At 68.4% G+C, this 26,422-nt stretch overlaps 1 long non-coding RNA gene across 1 annotated transcript; it reads left to right on the top strand.

Annotated features, from left to right (window-relative positions):
- The first annotated feature begins 5,209 nt into the window (after positions 1-5,209).
- LOC125351032 lies at positions 5,210-26,363 on the top strand. Its single transcript, XR_007210908.1, has 3 exons — positions 5,210-5,221; positions 5,617-5,623; positions 26,215-26,363. It is a non-coding gene; the product is annotated as an uncharacterized LOC125351032 (long non-coding RNA).
- The last annotated feature ends 59 nt before the right edge of the window (positions 26,364-26,422 follow it).

The following is a 26,422-nucleotide window of genomic DNA, read 5'->3' as shown; positions in this document are numbered from 1 at the left end:
CCAAGTGGACACCAAAAAGCCAGAAGCAGAGCTGCGGCTCAAGCGGTAGAGGGCCAGCCTCGAGTAAAGAAGCCGGAAGGTAACCCCCAGGCCCTGAGTGCAAGCTCTAGCACTGAACAAAGCAAAAAAGCGAGGCACCCGTGGCTCACGCTTATAATCCCAGCTACTCGGGAGGCTGAGATCTGAGGATCGCGGTTCAAAGCCAGCCTGGACAGGAAAGCCTGTGAGACTGTCATCTCCAATGAACCACCAGAAAACCGCAAGTGGCGCTGTGGCTCAAGCGGTAGAGCGCCAGCCTTGAGCACAAAGGCTCTGAGACAGCGCCCGGGCCCTGAGTTCAAGCCCCACGGCCGACAGAAAAAAAGAAAAAAGAAAAAGAAAGAGAGGAAGAAGAAAAGAAGGGAGAGAGGGAGGGAGGGAGGGAGGGAGGGAGGGAGGGAGGGAGGGAGGGAAGGAGGGAGGGAGGGATCTCATGAGAGGGAGCATACACAACATATATTCTGATCCATTGTTCCTTGAGTCAGTGCTCAGTGCTCAGTGCTCAGTGCTGAGTACTGAGTCCTTAGTCCCAGGAGCCAAGGGTGAGGGCTCCTCTCATCACTCGGGAGTGACCCCGAAGCATGTGGGCGTCTCCCCCCGCTGTACCACCTTCCACCAGGCAGGACGGGGCCGGTCTCCCGGCAGGCCGTGTCCCCAGGGCTTAGGGACCTGCCTGACCCCCCGCGGGGCCTCGCAGCCGATCGCCCGCCAGGAGGTGGCGCTCTCCCCTGCCCCGCTCCGGCCCCGCCCGGCCAGGCCGCGGCCCTGCGGGACTCCCTCAGCGGGCGCCCCGTCCCCTGGCACTCGGTCCTGCAGCCCGGCAAGCGCGCGGAAGGACCCCGAGCCCTGGGGGGAGACGTCTCCGTGACTCCTGGGGAAGGCCTGGTGCCCGCCGGCACCCTGCTAACCCCCCACCCTCCCTCCCAGACCCTCGAGGAAGGGGCCCCGCCCCCGCCACGCCGTCAGCACCTCCAGGGCCCTTCTGCCGCCCGACTGCTCCTGCGGGTGCCGGGTGCCCTCGCGTCTGCGACCCCCTCCCGTGCCCGCTCGGCGACCACGATTCTACCCCCGCCCCGTGGGTGCCCGGCGACCACGCTTCTCCCCTCCCCCATGCCTGCTCTGTGACCACGCTTCTCCCCTCCCCCCTGCATGCTGGGTGACCATGCTTCTCCCCTCCCCCATGCGTGCTGGGTGACCGCGCTTCTCCCCTCCCCCATGCGGTTTGGGTGACCACGCTTCTCCCCTCCCCCATGCGGTTTGGGTGACCACGCTTCTCCCCTCCCCCATGCGGTTTGGGTGGCCACGCTTCTCCCCTCCCCCATGCGGTTTGGGTGGCCACGCTTCTCCCCTCCCCCATGTGTGCTCCGTGGCCACGCTTCTCCCCTCCCCCCATGCGGTTTGGGTGGCCACGCTTCTCCCCTCCCCCATGCGGTTTGGGTGACCACGCTTCTCCCCTCCCCCATGTGGTTTGGGTGACCACGCTTCTCCCGCGTGCTCAGTGGCCAGGCTTCTCCCCATGCGTGCCCGGTGCCCACATTTGAGGCCCGGGTCCTCTGGCTCCCGCCTGCTGCGCCCACTCGGGGTGACTCGTGTCACTGTCCTTTCCCGCTCCATCTGCTCAGCACTGCACCGGTGCCCAGGGCGGGGCCTAGGAGCTGTGGGCCAGGCAGGTGAGTGAGTGAGTGAATGAGTGAATGAATGAATGCTGTGCCGCCTGGTACCGGCTCCTTGGTGGGCCGACCCCCCCCCCCCGAGGCAGGACAAGCAGCTGCCAGCCGCGCAGCTCTGGACTCGGGAATGCCCACATCCTGCTCACCCCGCGCAGGGCTGCGGATCAGAGAGGATTGCGCAAACCCTGCCTGGCCGCTGCAGAATTCACGCACGCCAGAGACTGGGGCCGGGGCGGGGCGGGGACCCCTCCCCCCTCCCGGTGGGTACCCCTCCCTCGCCACCGGGCGCCGGGAACCGCCGAGCCGGCTTTCCTGAGCCCGACAGCACCCAGAGAAGGCCCCAGAAGCCCCGCAGAGCTGGCTGGCCTCAGAGACCGCCCGGGGGAGCCCCTCCGTCGGGGGGCCGGGGCTCCTCTCCTCTTGGGCCTCTGCCTCACTGATGGGGGTCCCGGAGAGGAGAGCGGAGGCGGTGCTCCCCGGGTGGGCTGGCTGAGGGGCAGCTCCATCAGCTCCGCGGCTCCAGCACCTTTGGTGACAGGCACCCAACGCGGCCCGTTTTCCCAACTCAGGATGACCTCGCGTGGCTTGATACAATTCAGCACGATTGTGTACAACTTAGCGTGGCTTTTACACCACCACTTAGCACAATTTTACGCAACTTAGCATCCTTGTACGCAGCTTAGCACGGTTTTATTCAGCTTAGCACGGTTTTATGCAACTTAGCATGGTTTTATACAGCAACCTAGCACGGTTGTTCTCCAACAGGACGACTGGCGGGGGCTGACGCGGCTCTGCCGGGGCAGGAGAGGCAAGGGGAGGTACGGGGGTGGCCTCACTGTCTCGGAGGGGTCGTGATGGCCCTGGAGAAAGAAGGGGGTGCAAACCGTAGCCCCTCCCTTAGGCCCTCGTGGCCTTCCATTTACTGTTGTCTGATCCCTGCATCCCGGCTTCCTGGTCTCCAGATCGGGGCAGAGCCAACTCGGCATGGCCGTCCACGGAGGCCCTCGAGATTCCCAGATGGCTTCATCTGCATGATGAAGGGAAATCCTCACACCTGCCAAAGTGTCAAAACTTGGCACCATGTCTTTAGTAGGAATTGGACAGTATTGCCGGAGAAAGGCCACGCTCGGGTGTGTGTGTGTGTGTGTGCGCACGCGTGCTCACGCGTGTGCGTGGAGGGGCTGTAGCCCAGAGGCTGCGGCCGGAGCCTCGTTGGAGGTGGCGAGGTGGCCGGGCGTGGCCCCGGAGTCCCGGTCTTGCTGTAGAGGGGGGGTCCTCCGGGGCAAGACAGGGGTGTCACCGCGAACGCCTGCCGCGGCCCGGCGCCCCCCTCCACGCCCACACCGGGCCCCCCCAACCCCAGCACGTGGCTGCCACGCGCGCTCTCCCGGCCCCGCGGCCCCGCGGAGGGGGCAGGAGGCCCGGGGCGAGGCCTCGGTGGCGGCGGCCGCTGGGGCGGCTCCGTGTGGGGGCGCGCCCTCCCCTCCCCGCCACCGTCTCCACCGCTGCCCAGCGGGGCCCCGCCCAGCCCCAGGAATCCGCTGACTTCACGAGCTGGGGTTATTATCCCTGAATCAACTCTCCAGCCCCCGGCTCCACCACCAAGAGGTGACTTCCAGAACCCAGGAGGTCCGCGGAGACGGGGTGCACACACCCCCCGTGCCGGCCGGGCCGGCCCGGGCGGAGGCCATGCGGGACCCATTAGGCTCTGAGCTCGGGGTCTGAGCGGCGTGGTGAAGCCTGAGGCAGCTCGTTTATTCCCGAAGCCATGGCAGGGCTCCCGGCTGTGAGGAGCAAGGCCCCGGCCCGCGTGGTTGAAATGTCTCTGTCTGGGACGCCAGGCCCTCCCTGCTCCTTGTGACCAGCCCAGGCTCCCCCCGCCCCCCCGGACCGGCAGGACCCCACCGAGGCCAGCAAACGCAGACATGCTCTGTGGAGCCGGAGCTGGCCAGCCCAGAATCACCCCAGTCACCTCTCCCTGCGAGCACAGCCGGGCACCCGCAAGCTCCACGGGCCTCGGGGTCCTGCCGGGGGTAGGCGGCTGTCTGCCCCTTGGCCCCGACTGTTCCGGGGGCCTAGGGTGGGTTCCCTCCTCACGCTGCTCCAGGCAGAGTCAAGCCCGCCCTGCCATTCAGAGAAAGCCGGAAGATCCGAGCAGCCAGGAGCAGCCTGCGGCCAGGGGAGCAGAACGGGGGGAAACACCCCAGCTCCCTCTCCCGTGGACAGACACCCCCAAGGGTTTGCCATCGCCATCCACCTGCTTGTCAGGATGCCCTCTCCCCCCACCCCAAGGACTTCCCAGCCAGCCCCAGGCGAGCCACGCAACCTCGTGGCCCCACCACGGCGCCAAGCGAACCACGCATCCTCGTGGCCCCGCCACGGCGCCAAGTGAACCACGCAACCTCGTGGCCCCGCCACGGCACCAAGCGAACCACGCATCCTCGTGGCCCCGCCACGGCGCCAAGTGAACCACGCATCCAGGCCCCTCAGGACACACGGCACGGGTTCAAGCGCACCCCTCCCCGAGCTCAAATGGCACGGGAACGGGCGCAGGGCAGCTGCAGCTCCTGGGCCGCCACGTGGCAGCCTCCGCTGTCCGGTGCGAAGCCGCAGCTCAGTGGGCGCAGAAATGAAACGTTCGCGTGGGGGCTGGGAGGATGGGATCCGAACCGGGTTCAGAGGTTCCCACGTGGGGTTCCCGAGGCCACCCTGAGCACCCAGGCCTGCCCAGCCCGCCCTGGCGGTGTCAGCGGGGCAGGTGTGGCGCTGTGGGCGGGGGCCCCGTGGGGCGTGCGTGGCTGGGGTGCCACTGGCGGTGACTTGGGGGGCCAGGAGAGGCTAGCTAGGATGAGGGGCGCGAGCCCCGGCGCCAGCTCGTCTGAGTGTCGGTGTTAACGTGCATTTGCGACGGCCTTGGAGCCTCCACGCCGCTAGCTCCGTCCTCCCGCTTTCTCCATCGTCCACAGAAGTCTCCCCGAGGGCCTGGGACGTGTTTCCCGTCCCGAGCGGGCTCCAGTGCGCACGGGCGAGGGCGGGGCGAGCCCGGCGGGCGGGGGGGAGGGGCAGTGCGGCAGAGCGCGCGAGCACGCGCCCACTTCCCCCGGAGGACAGAGCCAGCGCTCCGGCCGATTCCATCGGCTGCGCCGCCCCCACCTCCCCCTCCAGGGCACCCCAGCCCTGCCGGGAGCGTGGAGGCGCAGCCCCCTCCCCGGGCTCCCTCCACTGAGTCGGCCGAGGCGGAAGCCACGGCGGGGCCCACAGCCGGTCTCCCGCGACACCCGAGACGCCGCGTGGGCACCTGCGGGGTGTGGGGAGGTGGGGGAGGTGGCCCTGTCCTTCCCCCACTCGGGAAGCGTCGTCTAGAACCCCGCAGACAGGCCCCGCAGGGCTGGACGACGCGGCCGCGCCCCAGCCCTCGAGGCTGGGCTGACGCCGGCTCTCACCCTCCCGTGGGGCCGGCCGGGAGGCGGGCGGGCGGCGGGGCCGCGGGTTCAAGGCTAGGAGCCGCAGGGGTGTGCACCACCGGACCGCCGGCCACGCAGCCCGGGAGGGTGCGCGGGGGGCCGGGGGCCCCGCAGACATGGGGCGTGTGGGCTGAAGGGGGCTCTTCTCTTCCTTCACACACGCTAGCCCGCAGGGGCAGCACGGGGGGGGGGGGCATCTGCGCAGGCTGGAGTCTGGGGATAAGACAACGAGGGCAGATGGAGACAGGGGTGCAAGGAGGGCTCCCCACTCTGCCCGGGACCCAAGACAGGAGACCCAGGGCCCCGCAGCTCCCCCCCCACCTCCTGCAGCTGGCCGGGGCTGGCCTCCGCCCAGGCGAGGAGGAGGAGGGAGGCTCGCTTCCTGGACGCTCAGAGACAGAGGGAACGCGCGGCCGGGCCACGTGGCAGTGTGGGCAGGGGAGCCCCACGGTCCCCCCCCCTCCCCCTAGGGCCCTGCCCCCCCATCAGGACCCCGGAGATCGCACACACACACACACACACTGCCCTGGAGGGACCCAGAGATCACACACACACACGCACACACACACACTGCCCTGGAGATCTCACACACACACACACACACACTGCCCTGGAGATCACACACACACACACACACACACACTGCCCTGGAGATCACACACACACACACACACACACACTGCCCTGGAGGGACCCGGAGATCTCACACACACACACACACACACACACACTGCCCTGGAGATCTCACACACACGCACATACACACACACTGCCCTGGAGATCACACACACACACACACTGCCCTGGAGGGACCCGGAGATCACACACACACACACACACACTGCCCTGGAGATCTCACACACACGCACATACACACACACTGCCCTGGAGATCACACACACACACTGCCCTGGAGGGACCCGGAGATCTCACACACACACACACACACACACTGCCCTGGAGATCTCACACACACGCACACATACACACACTGCCCGGAGATCACACACACACACACACACACTGCCCTGGAGATCTCACACACACGCACACATACACACACTGCCCGGAGATCACACACACACACATACACACACTGCCCTGGAGATCACACACACACACACACTGCCCTGGAGATCTCACACACACGCACACACACACTGCCCTGGAGATCACACACACACATACACACTGCCCTGGAGATCTCACACACACGCACATACACACACACTGCCCTGGAGATCACACACACACATACACACACACACTGCCCTGGAGATCACACACACACATACCCACACACACTGCCCTGGAGATCACACACACACATACACACTGCCCTGGAGATCACACACACACACATACACACACTGCCCGGAGATCACACACACACACACACTGCCCTGGAGATCTCACACACACACACACACACAGCCCTGGAGGGACCCGGAGATCACACACAGACACACAGACACACAGACACACACACACACACACACACTGCCCGGAGATCTCACACACACACACACACCGCCCTTGAGTGACTCAGAGATCACACTCACACACACACACACATACACAGCCCTGGAGCAATCCTGGAGATCACACACACACACACATAGACACAGACACACACACACACACACACACACACACACACACACACACACACCTCGGAGCGGAACAAGAGGCTACCCGGCCCCTCTACAGGGAAAACACCCCGCGCCCTGGCAGCCGAGGTCCACACCCTGCCTGGACTCCCCATGTGCTCTGCACTCGCCAGGAGCAAAGCCCGACAGGGCTGCTTTGGAGCATCTGCTGGTGAGAGCGAGGAGTGGAGTGGTCACCCCATCCCAAGGGGTCCTGGGAGAGGCAGGCCGCAGGTGGAGCCGGGGCCCCCGTCTCCAGAGGCTCCCAAGCCCGGCAGGGGCGGGGGATGAGGTTTTGGAGAAAGGAGGCCTGCCCGCGGTCGTCCGGGCAGCGTGGACGCGGCCGACCTGCCGAGGTGCACACTGACGGTCAGGGGGAGGGCAGGGGACGCCCTCGGGGGGGACCTCAGAGCCTGGGAACCTCCCGGGGCCCGAAGGAGGCGGGACCAGAGCCAGACCCAAACCTGCCGTGGGACGGGCGCCGTCCTCGAACCCTCCGCCTGTCCCGTGAGGACAAAGATGCTCACGCACGGGGACCGGGCTGGGGTGGCGGGCGCAGGTCACCCTCCCTGAACACACAGTGAGCGCAGCTGCGTGGCTCGAGCTGGGGCTGGCGCGCCACAGGCCCAAGGTCCCCGGGGGGACGGATGGGCCTCCCCCAAGGGCGCCTCGTCGGGGGGTGGGGGGGCAGGGGTCACCAGATTCTTGAAGAGCCTGCAGGTCAGCAGAGACCAAAGATCTGGCCTCTGAGTCCTGCTGTTAGAACTGTGGAAGATCTCCCTAACCAGGGTGGTACCCCAGGAACGAGCACCCATGATGGAGCCGGGGAGGCGGCTCTAGGAGGGGCTGGCATGATGGAGCCGGGGAGGCAGCTCTGGGGGGGGCTAGTATGATGGAGCCGGGGAGGCGGCTCTGGGGGGGCTAGTATGATGGAGCCGGGGAGGCGGCTCTAGCAGGGGCTAGTATGATGGAGCCGGGGAGGCAGCTCTAGGAGAGGCTGGCATGATGGAGCTGGGGAGGCGGCTCTAGCAGGGGCTGGCATCGGGGAGGTGGCTCTAGGAGGGGCTGGCATGATGGAGCCGGGGAGGCGGCTCTAGGGGGGCTAGTATGATGGAGCCGGGGAGGTGGCTCTAGGAGAGGCTGGCATGATGGAGCCGGGGAGGCGGCTCTAGCAGGGGCTGGCATCTGGGAGGTGGCTCTAGGAGGGGCTGGCCTGATGGAGCCGGGGAGGCGGCTCTAGGGGGGCTAGTATGATGGAGCCGGGGAGGTGGCTCTAGGAGAGGCTGGCATGATGGAGCCGGGGAGGCGGCTCTAGCAGGGGCTGGCATCTGGGAGGTGGCTCTAGGAGGGGCTGGCCTGATGGAGCCGGGGAGGTGGCTCTAGGAGGGGCTGGCCTGATGGAGCCGGGGAGGCGGCTCTAGGAGAGGCTGGCATGATGGAGCCGGGGAGGCGGCTCTAGCAGGGGCTGGCATCTGGGAGGTGGCTCTAGGAGGGGCTGGCCTGATGGAGCCGGGGAGGCGGCTCTAGGGGGGCTAGTATGATGGAGCCGGGGAGGTGGCTCTAGGAGAGGCTGGCATGATGGAGCCGGGGAGGCGGCTCTAGCAGGGGCTGGCATCTGGGAGGTGGCTCTAGGAGGGGCTGGCCTGATGGAGCCGGGGAGGTGGCTCTAGGAGGGGCTGGCATCGGGGAGGTGGCTCTAGGAGGGGCTGGCATCGGGGAGGTGGCTCTAGGAGGGGCTGGCATGATGGAGCCGGGGAGGCGGCTCTAGCAGGGGCTGGCATCGGGGAGGCGGCTCTAGCAGGGGCTGGCATCGGGGAGGCGGCTCTAGCAGGGGCTGGCATCGGGGAGGCGGCTCTAGCAGGGGCTGGCATCGGGGAGGTGGCTCTAGGAGGGCTGGCATGATGGAGCCGGGGAGGCGGCTCTAGCAGGGGCTGGCATGATTGCCGGAAGCCTGGCCCAGTGTGTGCAGATGTCTCCATGCGAGGTGAACCGTCAGGGTTCCCGTGTTCAGGACCGGGACACGGTGGACACGGTGTGTGGGGAGCAGAGCCCACTGGGTCCTCAGGACCCCTGGGGACAGCAGGGGCTCCGGTGCCCAGTGCTCATCAACGGGACCCAGAGGTCCCCACTGCCCCCTCCCTGTGGCTCACCGACGTGACAGCAGCCACCGTGGCGGGGCTGGCGTGGGCACCGGTCGCGTCCCGGCCCCCGCCGGTGCCTCCGCTTCTGGTGCCTGAGCCAGCTTCTCCCAAAGCCAGCCCGGCTCCCCAAGCCTGTGGCTCCCCAAGGCAGAGTGCGAAGCGGGGGGGGGGGGCTCCTGGTCCCCACCCGCCCAGCTGGTCCTCCGGTGCCCGCCCATCCCGCAGCGTCTCAGCCAGAACAGTGGGGTCAGGGCGGCTCGGGGCCGGGCCATGGGTGGAGCCCCCAGTCCACGCCAGCAGCTCTGAGCAGAGGCCCAGAGCACGTGGGTTCCTGGGGACACGACGGCTCCTGTCTGCACTTGACTGGGGAGGCGCCCGGTACCCCGGCGTGGGGGAGGGGGACACAGAGGCCACCGGAGGCCGGGTCACGGGTTTGCTCCTCCCGCTCCCCTCTCCAGAGGAGCCTGAGACCCCGGATCTGCCCACTCTGGCCCACGGGGGGGCGGGGGGGAGCGGCTGGGGTGGGCGGGGCGTGTCTGACCCGCACGGCCTGGGTGTCGGAGTGGGCGGAGCCAGGAGCCACACGGAGCCCCCCTCCCCCCCCCAGGCTCGGTGCAGCCGGAGGATCCGCAGCCCCTGCCCCGTGCGCTCTGCCCGGCTCTGCAATGGGTTTGGGGGCCGGTCCCTGGGGGAAGCAGATGGAGCCGGAGCCCTGGAGTCCTGGGGTGTGGGGGGAGGGCGGGGAGCCGGTGAGGAGGGGCCCCGTCCCCCAGGGGGCTCTGGCTCTTCTGGGAGCTTCCTCTCCCCCACCCTCACCCTGGGATTTTCTGGGATGTTCGAAGCCTTGCGTTGGCAACCTGAGTGGGCCCGACAGCCACGCGGGACCCGGCGTCCTGTGGGCCTCTGGACGGGGGGGGGGGGGGGGGGCTTCCTCAGCGCGCTGGGACACCCAGGGGGAGGAATCCCAACACCACGGACAGCGGCCCCACGCAGCCACGCCGCAGGGAAAGCCGCAGCCGCCCAGGGAGTCGCAGACCGTGTGTGTCGCCGGGGGGATGCAAGCTGGAACATTCTGGAAGGATGGGCAGCAAGGAGACCCCGGAAGGGCCAGCTGAGGGGACACTGCCGTCCTGGCCTCTGACACCACACGTGTGTCGTGTAAAGCCAGCGGCCGGCTCTGGGCGAGCTCAGACGCCCTTGCTGGGCACCCCCCACCCAGGAACCAACTGTACCCCAAGCCGCCGTGCTGGGCCGGGTCGGGACTCGGCCACTAACAAGCTGTGTGGCCCTCAGTCCCATCCGTGGCCAGCCAGCCCCTCAAGGGGGGACCCTGGGGGTCCCGCATGCACCCCGCTCCGCCCAGGCTTGCGTGCAGGGCCGTGGACGGGCTGCGGGCCGCTGGGGGCACAGACGGGCCCGTGGGGTCCCGTCCCGCAGTCGGCAGGGGCCAGGCTGGGATCTGCACGCCCTCCAAGGTGGACCACGTCCCACCAGTGCTGGTGGCGGGGGCGGGCAGCGCCGCACACAACCTCCAGACCCCACGCCACGGAGGACGCCAGCCAGGCCCCCGGCACGCGAGGGCAGAGCCGGCCCACGGGCACCGCGGCGGCCAGAGAGCCCGCCAAGCCCCGAGGACCCGCCCGCGGGACGAGAGCAGCACCCCGCAAAGCAGGCCGCCCCCCCCAGCCGGCCGGGGGGGGGGCCTGGGTGACGCCCTGGAAGAGGGGTCACGGGGGGGGGAGGGGTGGCTTTCTCACCGGACACCGCCCGGCCAGCACCAGTTCGAACCTCACGGCTCAGCCGCGGGGTGCGCGGGGCCGCGGGGTCCGTGCCAAGCCCCCCCCCCCCCCCCGTGAACCTCGACCGCCGCTCACCCCCACTGCTGGCTCAGACCCAGCCCTCTGGTCTGGGGGGCCAGCGCTGGCTCCCCGGGATGCGGGTAGCCTTCCAAGCCCCCCGAGGGGCATCCGGGCTCACCCGGGGAAGCCCCGCAGAGGCGGGGGGGGGGGGGCACCGCAGGAGGCGTGGCCGCACCGTGACCGTCGGGACACCCCACGCTCGGGGCGACCTTCTACACCCTGAGGACGGCACGCACCCCACACCGAGCCCCCGGCCCAGCCCTTCCGGGGCAGGCAGCACCCCCAGGGGTCCAAGCCCTGCCATCGCCCCCCCTGCACCCCGCCTGCTGCCCCGCCCCCAGCCCAGGCCAGCGGAAAGGCCTGCAAAGAGAAGAGGCCCCCGGAACGGCCCGAGCCCCCCAGCCAAGGCCCCTGCCGGCCACGGGGGGCGGGGGGCGCTGGGCTCCCGGGTAAGCTTCCCACGGAGAAAGTGCTTCCAGGCCCCCCGAGGAGGCCCCGCCGCCCAGGGCTGCCCCGTCCCCCGCCCGCGCTCTGCCCAGGGCCCCGGGGCCGCTGCCTGACCTCCGCCCTCCCCCTCCCCGCGGCTGGAGCCACCGGGGCCCCAGGAACCCAGCCCCCCGCCCACGGCGTGGGAACGTCGCCTCTGGGTGGCCCCGTGTTCACTGGAGGACGGGGGGGGGGGGGGCTTAGGTCCTGAGCCCCCCAAGAGACTGGGCCCCCAGGGCAGACAGAGCCCGACGTCAGGGCTGAGCAGCAGCCGGTGCGCGCGCACGTCGGGCCCCGAGCTGGGCTGCGTTGGGGTTCTCTCTGGGGACACGTGGGTGACGCGGGCCGGGCCGCCCACCGCGGAGGCGGCCACGTCGGTGCCCGGCGCGGCCCGGCACGTGGCAGGGACGGCCGGAGCCGGGACCTAGGGAGCGCGAGCCCCCCACGTCGCCCCCACAGGCAGACGCGGGGGGGGGGGGGGCCGCTCCCCGGCTCTAGGAAGCGCAGGAAGCCGGGGCGATGCTGTCTGCGGAGCCCTCGGCCCGGCCTCCCACGCGGTGGGGGGGGCGGGCTCGGGGGCCCGGCCTCGCTCTGCCTTCTGGCCTCGGGGGGAAGCCCCCCGTGCCCCCCGTGCCCCCCGGCGGGAGTCCGCGCGCCGGGCCGCATAGCTTCCCGCTGACGTGGGCGGCCTGGGCGGCCTCCTGGCAGCCGTCCCTGCAAAGTGGAGTCAGATGGTTTCTCCGCGCCCCCCCCCGTCCCCCCCCCCGGCCGCTCCTCTTTATTATGTTCCTTGGCCCCCGGCCAGCTGTTCCCTCCACCACGAGCCGCCCGAGCTCCGCGGACAGGGAGCGCGCGGCTTCCTGCCTGGCGGGGGAAGCGGCGACGTGGCGGGGCGGGGGCGGGGGCGGCCACGCCGAGGGCGCAGCCACGTCCCCGGGCCCGCGCGCTCCCGCGCCCTCGGGCCGCGCCCCCCGCCCGGCCCCGCCCCCCCCGCGGCCGGACGCCACGCGCACAGGGCCACGCCCCCCGCCCCGCCCGGCCCCGCCCCCCCCGCGGCCCCGCCCCCCGCGGCCGGACGCCGCGCGCACGGGGCCACGCCCCCCGCCCCGCCCGGCCCCGCCCCCCCCGCGGCCGGACGCCACGCGCACGGGGCCACGCCCCCCGCCCCGCCCGGCCCCGCTCCCCCCCAGCCCGGGGAGGGCTCCGCGGAGACCAGGCCTACACGCGGCCCCCGAGGGCCCCGCGTGCGCGCGAGGGCCGCGGGGACGGGAGGGCGGCCGCGGAGGAGCGGGCGGGCGCTGCTCACCGGGGGGCGGGCGTGCTCCCGACACGGGACGGGGATGGAGAGCCCCCGCCCGGCGCCCCACGGTGACCTCCGCGGCCCCCCGGGAGCGGGAGGGAAGCGGGGAGGCCGAGCGCAGCCTTGGTCCCGGGGTGTGCGGGATGCTGGGGTGGGGGGGGGGCAGGTCAGCACGTGTGGCCACCTCACCATCCTGAGAGGGGGCGCCGGGGCGGCGAGGCCCAAGCCCCGCCATAAATCCCGCCGGCACGGACGGCGGGGCCAAGCCCCCCAGCACACATGCACACACGCGCACACACGCACACACGCACGCACGCGCACACACACGCACACACGCACGCACGCGCACGCACACAGGCACACACATGCACACACGCGCACGCACGCGCACACGCACGCACGCGCACACATGCACACACAGGCACACACATGCACACGCGCGCACACACGCACACACATGCACACCCGCGTGCACACACACGTGCACACACATGCACACACGCGCACACACACATGCACACACACGCACACACGCGCGCACACGCGCGCACACATGCACACACACGCACACACGTGCACACCACGCGCGCACACACACACACCAGGCCAGATGCTGCGTGGGTGGAGGTCAGAGGTCACCTCCCAGAAGCTGGGCCGGGGCGGGCCGAGGCAGGGAGCGGCCGGGTTAACCCCCGGCTGCCCAGGCCGGCGGGAAGCAGTGGGTGGGCAGGATCGTCAGGACGGGGCAGGAGGAGGGGGCAGAGGCGCGGCCAGGCCCCCACGCGTCCACCCCAGGGCGGGGCTGCCTCGACCTCCCGGCCCGGGGGCCTGGTGGGCATTCTGGGAAGGAGACCGGAGCCAATGGCTCCCCCGCCCCACCTCTTCCACCCCACCCACCCCGCCGCTGAGGCCCTGGAGCCGTGGGACCTGCACCCAGGCCTGGACGGCCTACCGCCCCCGCACGGCCCCTCCCGGGAGAGTGGACGGCTCTGCCTCGCTCACGGGGCCGGCAGGGCCGTGACCTTGAGCGGCAAGTGCCCCCCAACGCTGAACCGCGCCGGGAAGGACAGCGGAGCCGGCGGTGCGGAGGAGGACACTGCTCACAGGGGCACCGAACCCTGGAGGCCCAGCCACATCCCGGAGTCAGACTGCCCCGCTGTCCCCACAAGCACGCCACGGGGACCCACAGTCACCCCCTCTTCCACGGGGGCCAGGCCACGCCTCCGGCCACAGCCTCTGCCACGGGCTGCCCTGGGCCAGTGGCGCTCTGCCCACCTGCCCCGGTCGAAGCAACCCCCCAGACCAGCCTGGGGACACGGATCTGGGCGTGGGGGACCCCGCCCCTGGACCCCACCATGGGGAGAAGAAGGGTACGTGGTCAGCAGCGAGAGGGGTTTCCGTTAGACCCAAGGAAGTCTGCCTGAGCCGCAGCCACGTGGTCCTATTCCGTCACGGACGAGTTTCAGGAATCCCCACTGCGCCTCCTCCCCAGAACACATGGGGGAAGCTTCCAGAACAATCTCTGGCCTCACAGGCCCCAGAACATGGAAAGGAAGGGCAGGACTCTCCTACCTGCCACTGGAGAAACCGGCCCCAAGGGGTCTTCAGGGCGCCACCTGCTGGAGAAGGCGGGGGTGTGCAGGAGTGGCATGAACTGCACCTCACGGTGTGCCCTGCCCCACGGTGTGCGTGTGCGTGGGCAGATCCTGCTTGTGGCGTGTGCGCATGTGCATGTGCAAGTGTGTTTGAACTCAGCAGCTCCCAAACAGCGTCTGTGAGAAGCCGGGGTGCAGCCCCCCCCCCCCGCCTGCCGCGGCCGTGTGGACAGCACTGGTGCTGTAGAAGCTGGGGTGCAGCCCCCCCTCCCCCGTGTGGACAGCACTGGTGCTGTAGAAGCTGGGGTGCAGCCCCCCTCCCCCATGTGGACAGCACTGGTGCTGTAGAAGCTGGGGTGCAGCCCCCCCCGTGTGGACAGCACTGGTGCTGTAGAAGCTGGGGTGCAGCCCGCCCCGTGTGGACAGCACTGGTGCTGTAGAAGCTGGGGTGCAGCCCGCCCCGTGTGGACAGCACTGGTGCTGTAGAAGCTGGGGTGCAGCCCGCCCCGTGTGGACAGCACTGGTGCTGTAGAAGCTGGGGTGCAGCCCGCCCCGTGTGGACAGCACTGGTGCTGTAGAAGCTGGGGTGCAGCCCGCCCCGTGTGGACAGCACTGGTGCTGTAGAAGCTGGGGTGCAGCCCCCCTCCCCGTGTGGACAGCACTGGTGCCGCCCCAGGGCACAGGGAAGATGAACCGACACTGGCGGCTCCCGGCTCCTCCCATCCCTGAAGAGAAGGCTCTGGACTCCTCCGCTGACCGAGACCGCGCCGGGAGCCCTCGTCTGCCCTCGCTGTCTGAAGAACTCCTTCCTGCTCACCCCGAGGTGTCCCGCGCCGACGCGCCTCCTCTGGAAAGCCCGGTCCGGCCTCCTCCCTCACGGGCCGCTTCGTCCTCTGTGCTCCACAGCGCCTGGAGATGTCTCCTCCTCCCGGTTCCATCTGTCCCCACGCAGCCCCCAGACAGGCCCCACGCAGTCCAGGAGAAAGTTCCAGACCAGCAGCCACCTGCCATATGGAGTTTTTCAACAGCTTAAAACATGGCTGGAATGATGGGGGTGAGTTCCACGTGGCCTGGTGCATGGAGATGTTCCACGTGGCCTGGATGGAGATGTTCCACGTGGCCTGGTGCATGGAGATGTTCCACGTGGCCCGGATGGAGATGTTCCATGTGGCCTGGTGCATGGAGATGTTCCACGTGGCCCGGATGGAGATGTTCCACGTGGCCTGGTGCATGGAGATGTTCCACGTGGCCCGGATGGAGATGTTCCACGTGGCCTGGTGCATGGAGATGTTCCACGTGGCCCGGATGGAGATGTTCCACGTGGCCTGGTGCATGGAGATGTTCCACGTGGCCCGGATGGAGATGTTCCACGTGGCCTGGTGCATGGAGATGTTCCACGTGGCCTGAATAAACAGCGATGAGTTCAAAGGGCAAACACACCAGCTTTCAACGACTCGCTACCTAGCTATGAGTGCACACCCCTCACTGGCGACTTACACTGGCTGCATGTGGAAACAGCTTTACACGTTGGGTTATGTGAAATAGTAAACGATTTCGTCTGCTTCCAGTGTGGCTACCCGGATTTTAAACTTGTAGTTGTCAGGTGTCCACTGGACAGATTTGGTAATAACGCTCTTCTTCCCTGGAGCCCAGCACTGGGCCTGGCTCCTGGGCCATGTTTGCTGAATGACTAAATGAGTGGATGGATGGATGGAGGGAGGGAGGGTGGGTGGGTGGGTGGATGATGGTGGGTGGGTGGATGATGGAGGGTGGGTGGGTGGGTGGGTGGATGATGGAGGGTGGGTGGGCGGATGGGTGGGCGGGCGGATGGACGGATGCACGCACGCACGCACACGAGTGGATGCATGGCTGAATGCGTGATGGACGCATGAGTGGCTCGGCAGGTGGGTGGCTGACCGGGGGGTGACACGGGAGTGGATGCGTGTCTGCCCGGGCAGATGGCGGGCGGGCTGACCACGCAGGTGGATGAATGGACGTGCCAGTGGGTGCCTGGGACCAGATGCTTCCCTGTGCTGACTCCTGGCCGCCCCGCTGTGACCTCACGGCCCACGGGCAGCCCATCGAGCCATCCCCCGCCCCGCCCCCACGCAGCCAGCCCATCGAGCCATCCCCCGCCCCATCCCCCGCCCCGTCCCCCACCCCGCGTTGAGAGCAGCCCCACCGGGCCCGAAGGAAGGAGTGGGAGCTCCCGACAGAGCGGAGCCACTGAGGTTTGCGATCCCCTCTCACCAAACCTGGAGGCCTGGTGCTGGGGGACGGAGCCGTGCTGGTGCTGTGGTGCCGTCCCGCCCTCCTCCCGCCCTCCCCCCCCCCCCCCCCGCTGCACCCTGCGAAGCCACGCCACCACGTGTGCAAGGAGCTCAGAGGGAGGAATGGCGGGAAGTCCGCCACAGTCCACCCACGGCCAGCACCTCGGCCCCTAGGCCGACAGACGGAGAGCACGCCGGCAAGTCCCGGGACCCAGCCAAGGTGGGGGGGGGAGGGGGGGCGCGGCGGCCACACGGAGCCCCCGGCAGGGACCTGGGCCTGGGTGGACGCGGTACGTTCGGCAGAACGACACTGCCCCCCGGCGGCCGATGCGGATGCCGACAGCCCGGCTCAGACGGCTGCGTCCCGATAGGACGGCGCCCATCTCCAACCCCGTCTGCCCGGGCAGCAGGGGTCGGAAGGCTCCGCGTTTGAGGCCGACCCAGGCACCGCGAGGGAGGCCTCATCTCAATTGGAAGCCCGGGGTGAGGGCGCCCCCTGGCCCCCTGATGGGCAGGAGGCAGAAGTCTGAGGAAGAAAACAACAGCACCAGGCCCTATCTAAGGCAACCCAGTCAGAAAGGCCAGCGGCGGGGCTCGGGGTACATGGTGACCGGAGCCGAGCACCCCCGAGGGCCGCCCCGGCGCAGCCCGCCCCGCCCCGCCCAGGCCGGAGGCTGGACGGCGCGGTCCCTCCTCCCCCGGCATTGTCGGGCTGGGTGTAGTCGCCCCCGGCTGTCACCCTCAGAGCCAAGGAGGCAGAGGTGCACCCTGCCAGGGAAAGGGGCTCCCCAACTGCCTTTTCCCTTGCGCCGACCTGACTCGGGGGGGTCCCAGCAAACGCGGGCTATCTGCGCTTTGAGCCTGGACTAAGTGGAGAGCGCCCCCCACTGCTGGCCCTGCGCATTGCACCCCCGCACGATGGGGCTGTCCTTCTCCAGAGGCCAGGTCTCCGTGCTGGGGGGGGCGGGGGGACCCCTCAGGGACTGGCGGGGTTCCCGGGGCCTTTCAAGGCGTGTCAGAGGCGAGGCTGCGGGCCTCGAGGTTCAGGACGTGTGCCCGGTCCCCTCCGCCGCCCCCCCCCACGGCGTCTTCCGCCGGGACCCCATCCTCACCCCGTGCTCTGGGGTCCTGCGGCCCCCGCGCTCGGCACCTCCGCGGGGCGGACCCCACCCTCCGCGCCCGGGCCCCCCGCAGCCCCGGGGCCCCCGACCTTCCGCTTCCTTCTCCTGCCCTCTGCCCCCGGCGCTCTGGAAGGGCTAAGGCCCGGCGCCCCTTCGCCAGCGCCGCGCCCTGCGGTCTCCCGGCCACCCTCGGCCACCCTCGGGGACTCCGCGACGCGCGCGGCATGGACGTTCCTCACGAGAGCCGGGGTGCCCGGAGCAGCCGTCGACAGCCCCGCGTCCTGAACCCTGGGCCCGCCTCCCACCAGCCTCTCACCTGTACCCGGCACAACCCGGACCTGGTGACCGGGGCCCCGCTCGCATTGGCTGCCACGCCCCCGTGAGGGGAGGCGTCTCGGGCTTCGATGGCTTCTACGGCAACTGAGGAGTTGTGGCTCTGTCTCGTGTCTTCTCGTGATCAGATAGGGTGACGGGGTCTGAGAGCCTTTTTCTTTTTTTTTTTAACCAGTCGTGAGGCTTGAACTCAGGGCCAGGACACTGTCCCTGGGTGTTTTCACTCAAGGCTAGTGCTCAACCGCGTTGAACCACAACACCCCTTCCGGTTTTCTGGTGCTCATTGGGAATGAGAGTCTCACGGACTTTCCTACCTGGCTGGCTTCGAATCACCATCCTCAGATCTCAGCCTGCTGAGCAGCTAGGAGGACAGGCCTGAGCCACCAGTGCTGGGCCATTTATTATCTCTTTTGATTTTACAGGGCCTTACAGTTAAGCCTTTACCTTGAATCCCTATGTCTGAGAGACTTAGACGTGTGTATGTGTGTGTGCGTGTGCACGCGCACGCATGTGTGTTTATGTGTGTATCCTGAGGCTTGAGCTCAGGGTCTGGATGCTGTCCCTGGGTTGTTTGTTCAAGGCTAGTGCCGTAGTGGTACTTGAACCACGGCTCCATCTCTGGCCTTTTCTTTTTTAATGACGGCTAATCAGAGATGAGAATCTCATGGACTTTCCTGCCCAGGCTGGCCTTGAACCGTGATCCTCAGATCTCAGCCTCCTGAGTGGCTAGGATGACAGGCGTGAGCCGCCGCCCATGATGCCGGTCTTGAACTTTGGGGCCCCCCCACACCGCAGAAAGCTCCTCCGCTGAAGGCTTGGTCCTGAGCCCGAGGGGCTCTGGAGAGGTGGCGGGCTGGCGAGGGCGCCGGCCCACCATCCGTCCGTCCGTCCGTCCGTCCAGCGAGGAGGTCACAGCGTGCGCTGATGGGAGGTGTTAGAATCCAGTTACACCTTTATTTGGCTCCAGATCGGACTGGGTCTGTTTTGCACCCCGGGGAGGCTCCCGGTGGGCTCCCGTGTGGTTCCCGCCTGTCCCCGGGGATCCCTGGGTACCGGTGGGGGATTCTGGGAGCACAGACAGAACGAGCAGCCGGGCTCCGGGCCCCAAGCGCTCGGAGCCAGCAAATGCCCCTTGCTGTGTCTCTGAGGGTGACGGTGAGGTGGCCCCAGGCCCCCAGCCCGCGCACACGCGCGTGCGCACACAGATCTGTCCCCGCGTGACCATCGTGACACCTCCCAGCTCCGCTCTGCCTCTGCCTCCCGCCCCGCCAGGGGCTCGCCTGACGTCTCCGTGTTCGGATCCCGCCGGTGGCGGGCCGGGCCGCCCCCTGCGCGGGCCAGCGCCTCCATCCGGCGTCCGTGACGGGCGCCTCGCAGGCCGCTGCCACGGGCTCACTGGCTGTACAGTGAAGCGCGCGTGCGCACGCGCGTGTGTTTCTGGAGGTTGGGCTCGGGGCTTTGCGCGCGCTAGGCAGGCACGCCAGCACTCAGCCACGCCCCCCACAGCCCTCCTGGCTTTTATTTCAGGGTCCTCCAACCTGTACCCCCTGAATAACCGGGTGACAGGTGTAAACCATCACTCTTGGCTTGTTGTTTTGTTGTTGTTTGGTGCCGGTCCGGGGCTTGAACTCAGGGCCTGAACACGGTCCTTGGACTTTTTTTTTCTCAAGGCTCGTGCTTTACTTGAGCCACACGTCCACCGGCAGCTTTTCAGCTGTTACGGATGGGCGTTGCCGCCTCCTGCCCGGGCAGGCTTCACACCGCGCCCTCAGACCTTCCCGGGTAGTTGGGTGTGCCGCGGCGAGTCCCGCACCTCACCGCCTCGGCTTGTGTTTGGAGACGGAAGCTCCACTGTTTGCCCAGCTGCCCTTGAATGGAGATCCTCCTGCTTTCCGCCTCCCGGTCGCCGGGATTACAGACGTGAGCCACCGCGCCCAGCCTGAGGTCTGCAGTTATGGCAACTCCTCCCCCTCCCAACCCCGGAGCGCACAGAACCGCTGCACTGGCTTCAAAGAACACTTCGGCCCCCGGGGTTCATCTACTCCGCCTTCCTTCCGACGGGTCCTGGCAGCCATGCCAGCCGGCCCCCTGCTCAGGACCCTCCGGCCTTCCCAAGCTCGGCAGCCTGCGCCTCGTTCCGTGGTACAGCACTCGGTGATGTGCACGGTCCATCGATGGGACCTCCTCGGCCACCCACTCCTGAGCCACCTGTCACCCCCAGACCTCCTCGGTCACCCCCAGACCTCCTCGGTCACCCCCGGACCTCCTCGGCCACCCACTCCTGAGCCACCTGTCACCCCCAGACCTCCTCGGTCACCCCCGGACCTCCTCGGTCACCCCCGGACCTCCTCGGCCACCCACTCCTGAGCCACCTGTCACCCCCAGACCTCCTCGGTCACCCCCCAGACCTCCTTGGTCACCCTGGTCCTCCTCGGTCACCCCCGGACCTCCTCAGTCACCCCCAGACCTCCTCGGTCACCCCCAGATCTCCTCAATCACCCTCAGACCTCCTCTGTCACCCCCAGACCTCCTAGGTCACCCCCAGACCTCCTCGGTCACCCCCAGACCTCCTTGGTCACCCTCAGACCTCCTCTGTCACCCCCAGACCTCCTAGGTCACCCTTAGACCTCCTCGGTCACCCCCAGACCTCCTCAGTCACCCCCAGACCTTCTCGGTCACCCCAGTCCTCCTAGGTCACTCCCAGACCTCCTCGGTCACCCCCAGACCTCGTTCACCCTGGAGCTCCTCGGTCACCCCCAGACCTCGGTCACCCTGGAGCTCCTCGGTCACACCCCCAAGCCCGGGCACTTAGGGATGGAGTTGCTACCGGCCTTGGCGTGCAGGTTCTGCGTGGACGAGGCCTCCCCCCGGCCGGTGGGGCACCACGATGGACGATGCCTGGCGTCCCACCCCCACGGAGCTGCCCTCCCCCCAGCCCTGGCTTCGTGGCGGCGTGGGCAAGCCTCGGGCTGCAGCAACCTCCTGCTCCCGACCCGGGGGGGGGGGGTCTAGAGTTTGGGCCTCCCGCTGCCCCACCCCCGGGCTCTGACAGCACAGGGCAGGGGAGACCCCCGGGCCGGGAGAGGGCCCACCACGCGGGGTGCCCACGGCCCCCACCCATGCCCCTCACCCGGCCTGAGCCCTCTGCCGCCTCGCCCAGGAGCTGCGGGGCCTGGGGCGGGGCTGCTGCCCAGGCGGCTCCGCTGGCGACCACCGTGCTGGTCTGGGCGGTGGGGCAGCGCCCGGGTGAGGCCCTCAGCCCTCAGGGCACGAGGCTCGCCGAGGCCGGGGTGCCTTCCCCACCCGCCCTGGGAGGGGCGTCCAGACCGTGCCTCCTCTCACACCGGGGCTGGAGAGGGGCGGGCTGTCCCACCGACGGCAGGGTCGGGCGGCGAAGGACGAGGATCCCAGGTCCTGCTGCAGCCGGCGGCTCCCGAGCAGAACACGGCGCTCCCCTTCCCGGCATCCAGCCGGGGCCCGTCGGGGGGGCTTCCCGGCGCGGCTCTCCGTGGCAAAGCAGCCCCTCTCCCGGGAGAACACAACCAGGAAGGAGGACCCGGACCATCAGAGATCCGGGAAGCGGTGCCCAGGATTTCAGCCCCGTCGTGTCTTCCTGCCCTGCTGCGACGGGTTGTCCCCGCTTGGGGAAGGGCCTGGCCCACGGGCGATGGGGAGAGGATGGGTGGGGGATGGATGGACGGATGCACAGGTAGATGGGTGGATGGACAAATGGATAGATGGATAATGGATGGGTAAGGATGGTTAAATGGGTGGATGGATACGGGGGTGACGGACGGATGCCTATAGGTAGGTGGATAGATGGGTGACGGATGGGTGGATGAAGACTAGAAGGAACCACCGTCACCTCTTTCCACACTTCCCAAAGCCTCTCCCAGTTTCACTCCTTCAGACAGCTCTGGCCTGACCTTGGCCCTCAAGGGCCCATGTTCAAGGACACGCTGGTGTCTTCTTCATCGTCACAGCTCTCTCCAATAGGCAAAAGCCACGCTCCCCTCCTAGGACCAGAAACCCCGTCCCTGGCTCTCCAAGTCTAAACCTGGAAGGTTTCTGCTCCAGGGAACATGCGGGCATCCTGCCTCCCCCCCGCCCCCCCCCCGCCACGTCCAGGTAGCAGATGCTGCATGGACAGCATGGCACCGCTGAGCAGACCTTTGTCACAGGCTCCGGTGTGTGCACTCTGTCCTCAGAAACACAGGGAATGGAGCCGGGTGGGGTGGGTGGGGGGCTCCTGCCGGGCAAGTACACCAGGGGTCCCCAGCCCCCCCTGGGGTCCAGCAGCTCCCAGCCCTGCGCCCAGCCCCCCCCTGGGGTCCAGCAGCTCCTAGCCCTGCGCCCAGCCCCCGACCCCCGCCGGCGTCTTGGTAAACACCAAGGGGAAGCTGCAGCTCCTGCCCAAACCTGACATCACCCACCACAAGTCAGAACCCCGGGAGGGCCCAGCTGACTCCGGGGTACAGAAAGTGTGGAGCCCAAGGCCCACAGAAGGAACCAGAAGACCCTGAAGAGAATCTGTGTTGTGCCCACACTTCCAGCAGAGGGCGGTGCTGTCTCACAACTGGAGTCCTGCCATGGAGCCCTGCAATGTCCTGGGGGACTCAGACCCCTCCGTAGCCTCAAACTTCTAAGCAGGCTCCCTTGGTCCCCTTGGCAACCCCGCCCTGAGTGTCCCCTGCCAGCCCCAGGCCTCTGCGGGAGCCTGGGCCCCTTGCTGTCCTTCCATCACCCCCCCCCAGCCACCAGTGCCCCCCCCCGAAGCTGGGCGCCCAGCCGTGCTCAGCAGTGCCTCGCTGCCCCGCTGTCCTCCCGTCCTGCACCCCTGCTCCCCCCCCCCCGCCCTGCCTTTCAGGCCCGCAGCCCCGAGCTGCCCACGGCCACCCTTCCCCATACCACTGATGATGACAAATAGACCAAACCTGTATCTCTGGTCCAGAGGGGCCGCCCTGGGCAGGCGTTGCTATGGCAACCAGAGGCGGCAGGGAGGCCAGGTGGCCGCGCGCTGGGCGGAGCGGCCTGGGGTTCTGCTGTTGGCGGGACACTGGGCGCGCCCTACCCTCCCCCCCCCCCCCAGCCCCACCTGAGGCCCGAGCCCCACCCCGCCCGGCCTGGACTCGGCTGTCTCTTGGCCTCTGGCCCCTCTACTCCCGGGCCACCAACCAGCACCCCGTGTGGTCCTTTTGAAAATACCCAAGGACCATACACCATACTTTCACACGTCACAGGACACAGGACATGAACGCGTGCTCTCCAATTCTGTCCGGCAGTGACTGCCAGCGATAGTGTTGTCTGTATCGTTCCTGGGGGGTTCTTTCTGAAGGGGGGGTAGGGGTAGGAGTATTTAATAAAACGAAACTCTACTGTAAAACAAAACCCAGCACCACAGAGACCCAGGGGCTCCTGGCCTCTGCCTGCTACCCCGGTTGTCACCGCTGGCACCTGCACCCTCCGAGTCCTTCCTGGGTGCGGAGCCCCTGTGGAGCCGTGCTATGTCGCGGGGGGCCGGGGCCGGGCCTGCTTCCCCCAGAGGCGGCCAGTGCGGGCAGCCCCCCGGCGGGTGGGACCCGGTGGGGTCAGCCACGCCCTCTCCCGGCCAGGGGACAGCCCCGTGAGGCTCTGTGACGGAGCGAGTGGGCCGGGCCCCGCAGACCCGGAGGCCGGCAGAGGGGCAGCACTGGCCAGGGACGGTGAGGGCTGCCCTCACTCTTGGAACCCTCAAAAGCCCAGGGGATGACGGCACCGGCCCTGACCAGGCAGCAGGGGCACTCGGAGTGGGCAGCTGAGGTTGGCAGTCCTGAGAGGTCACCGGGGTCACACTGGCACGCATCATCCAGCCGGGGCAGGGCCCAGGAAAGGCTCAGCTCAGGTCACGCCGCCCCCCCAGCAAGGAGGACAGCATCCGTGGGGGAGGGGGGGGTCCTAACCCCACCCCAGGAGCCTGAGCCTTGCCTGCCACTTCCCTACTGTGCTTAGTCCTCTGGGACTGAGTGTGTGGTGTTTACGAGTGTGCAGAAGGGTGTGTGTGCATGAATGTGTTCCCGGGCCTTGACAGCAGGGAGCTTCTGCTTTTGGGTCCTTCCGCCCGGCTCTGCCCACATGCCCAGGACTGGGGCCTGCATACTGCTCCCGGGCTCCGCCCACATGCCCAGGGACCCCGACTCTGCCCCCCGGCTCCGCCCACCTGCGCAGGGACCCCGGCTCTGCCCCCCGGCTCCGCCCACCTGCCCAGGGACCCCAGCTTCTCCCCCGGCTCCGCCCACATGCCCAGGGACCCTGGCTCCGCCCCCCAGCTCCACCCACATGCCCAGGGACCCCGGCTCCGCCCACATGCCCAGGGACCCTGGCTCTGCTCCCCAGGCTCCACCCACATGCCCAGGGACTCCAGCTCCACCCATATGCCCAGGGACCCTGGCTCCACCCACATGCCCAGGGACCCCGGCTCTGCTCCCCAGGCTCCACCCACATGCCCAGGGACCCCGACTCTGCCCCCCGGCTCCACCCACCTGCCCAGGGACCCCAGCTTCTCCCCCGGCTCCGCCCACATGCCCAGGGACCCTGGCTCCGCCCCCCAGCTCCACCCACATGCCCAGGGACCCCAGCTCCACCCATATGCCCAGGGACCCCGGCTCCGCCCACATGCCCAGGGACCCCGGCTCCACCCACATGCCCAGGGACCCCGGCTCCACCCACATGCCCAGGGACCCCGGCTCCGCCCACATGCCCAGGGACCCCGGCTCCACCCACATGCCCAGGGACCCCGGCTCCGCCCACATGCCCAGGGACCTTGGCTCCGCCCGCAGGCTCCACCCACATGCCCAGGGACCCCGGCTCTGCCCACATGCCCAGGACCTGCCCCCCAGTGCTTCTCAAGAGCGTGGCTGGACAGCAGGCGTGAGGGGGCAAGGCACCGACAGCCCAGCCCTCAGACAGCATGGAGACAAAGGGCGTTTATCACACGAGATGGCACAGACAGAGCGCCATTAACCTGCTATTAATCGGGCGGTTAGATGACATCATTTATTTGTGGCCCCCCGTGTGAACTTTCTGCCCACTAAGGCCGGCATGGACACGGGGGGGGGGGGCTGGGCTGTGCAAGTGTCCACACGGCCGGCGCCCGTGAGCGCCCCACAGGGCCAAGGACCCCAGAGAGCCCTGAGGCAGGGCAGACAGTGCAAGAAGCTGACGTCCAGAGCCCAGCTGGGACCCCCCCAACCACACAGACGGAGAGGGGAAGACAAACGGGGCAGAGCAGCCCCTCCCCTCCCGGGCACCCAGCTCCCCCCCCCCACGCTGGTGTCGCCGGGAGGGAGGGCTGACCACGGCCCCCACGCCCAAACAGAAACAGAGGAGAACGGAACGGAAATATATTTTCAAACTCTCATCTTTGTTTCTCCTCTCACGTTTTCTCTTTATCTCTTTCCCACAGTTCCAAGCCCACTGTTCATCGCACCCTGGCGTCTGCCCCACATCTCGGAGGATAATCGCGTGGGGAAGTAATTTCACAGTCACGAGAGTCGCAGGAAGGCCGGCGGGCGGACGAGGACACGGCGAGGTTGTACAACTTGCTCGAAAGGGGAAGAGAACCCTGAAAGCCTCCGGCTGCCCTTCCGCCACCGGGAACGGCGTCCGTGCGCAGCGGCTGGGTCCGGAGGGGCCTCGGCCCCCGGCGCCCCCACGACCGGCGGGGCCTCGGCCACCGGAAGCAGAATCAAAACAGGTCCCGGCCCGCCAGAGCATCCAGTATACACGAGGGATAAAATTACATTTGTACAAAAATAGATTCTTTTACCTTTCCCGACGCGCTAGACATTTTCTCTCAGCTTGACCCTCCGCGGGCGCGGCCACCGCCCCCCGCGCCCCGCGCGCCCCCCGCGCCCCGGCCACAGCCCCGCGCGCGCGGCCGGGCCGGACGCGGCTGGTCCTCGCATCTGAAAATAGATGCAGCTCCTCGGCCCCCGCGGGGCCCTCGGGAAGCGCGTTCCCGGGGGAAAGTCTCCGTGACGAACACGCTCGGAACGTGGGCCGCGGCGACTCCTGCCGGCCGCTGGCGTGGCGCCCCGCACTGTCTCTGCCCGGCACGTGGGTGCACGGCGGCCGACTGCACGCTGGCCGTTGGGGCCGAGGCGCCCCCGGCACTGTCACCAGCCTGGCACCCGGGGGACCGCGACGTGGAGGATCCGGGGCGCGGAGCTGCGTTTCCGCAGGGGCGAGGCGCGCGGCTCTGCGGTCATCTCTGCCTCCCTGCCACGGCGTCCGCCGTGCCGGGCCCGAGCCGGTGGGGAGGCCGGTCCTCGCGGGCAGCCCCTGCGCCCGGCCGGGCCCACGGCAAGGAAGGACGCGAGGCGGCTAACGAGCTGATGTTAGTGCCATCTTTAGAAAATTAAAGATTGTCCCACCAAAATAATATTACAAAAAAAAAAATCACCTTAATTGAGCCAGATTGGTAACACTATTGAAGTCGTGGTTAAATAAACAAGCAC

The sequence above is a fragment of the Perognathus longimembris genome, chromosome 1 (genome assembly GCF_023159225.1).
Source record: "Perognathus longimembris pacificus isolate PPM17 chromosome 1, ASM2315922v1, whole genome shotgun sequence".
NCBI classification, from domain to species: domain Eukaryota; kingdom Metazoa; phylum Chordata; class Mammalia; order Rodentia; family Heteromyidae; genus Perognathus; species Perognathus longimembris.
Note: the sequence above shows the minus strand (reverse complement) of the source record. Positions and strands in the feature narration are given on the sequence as shown.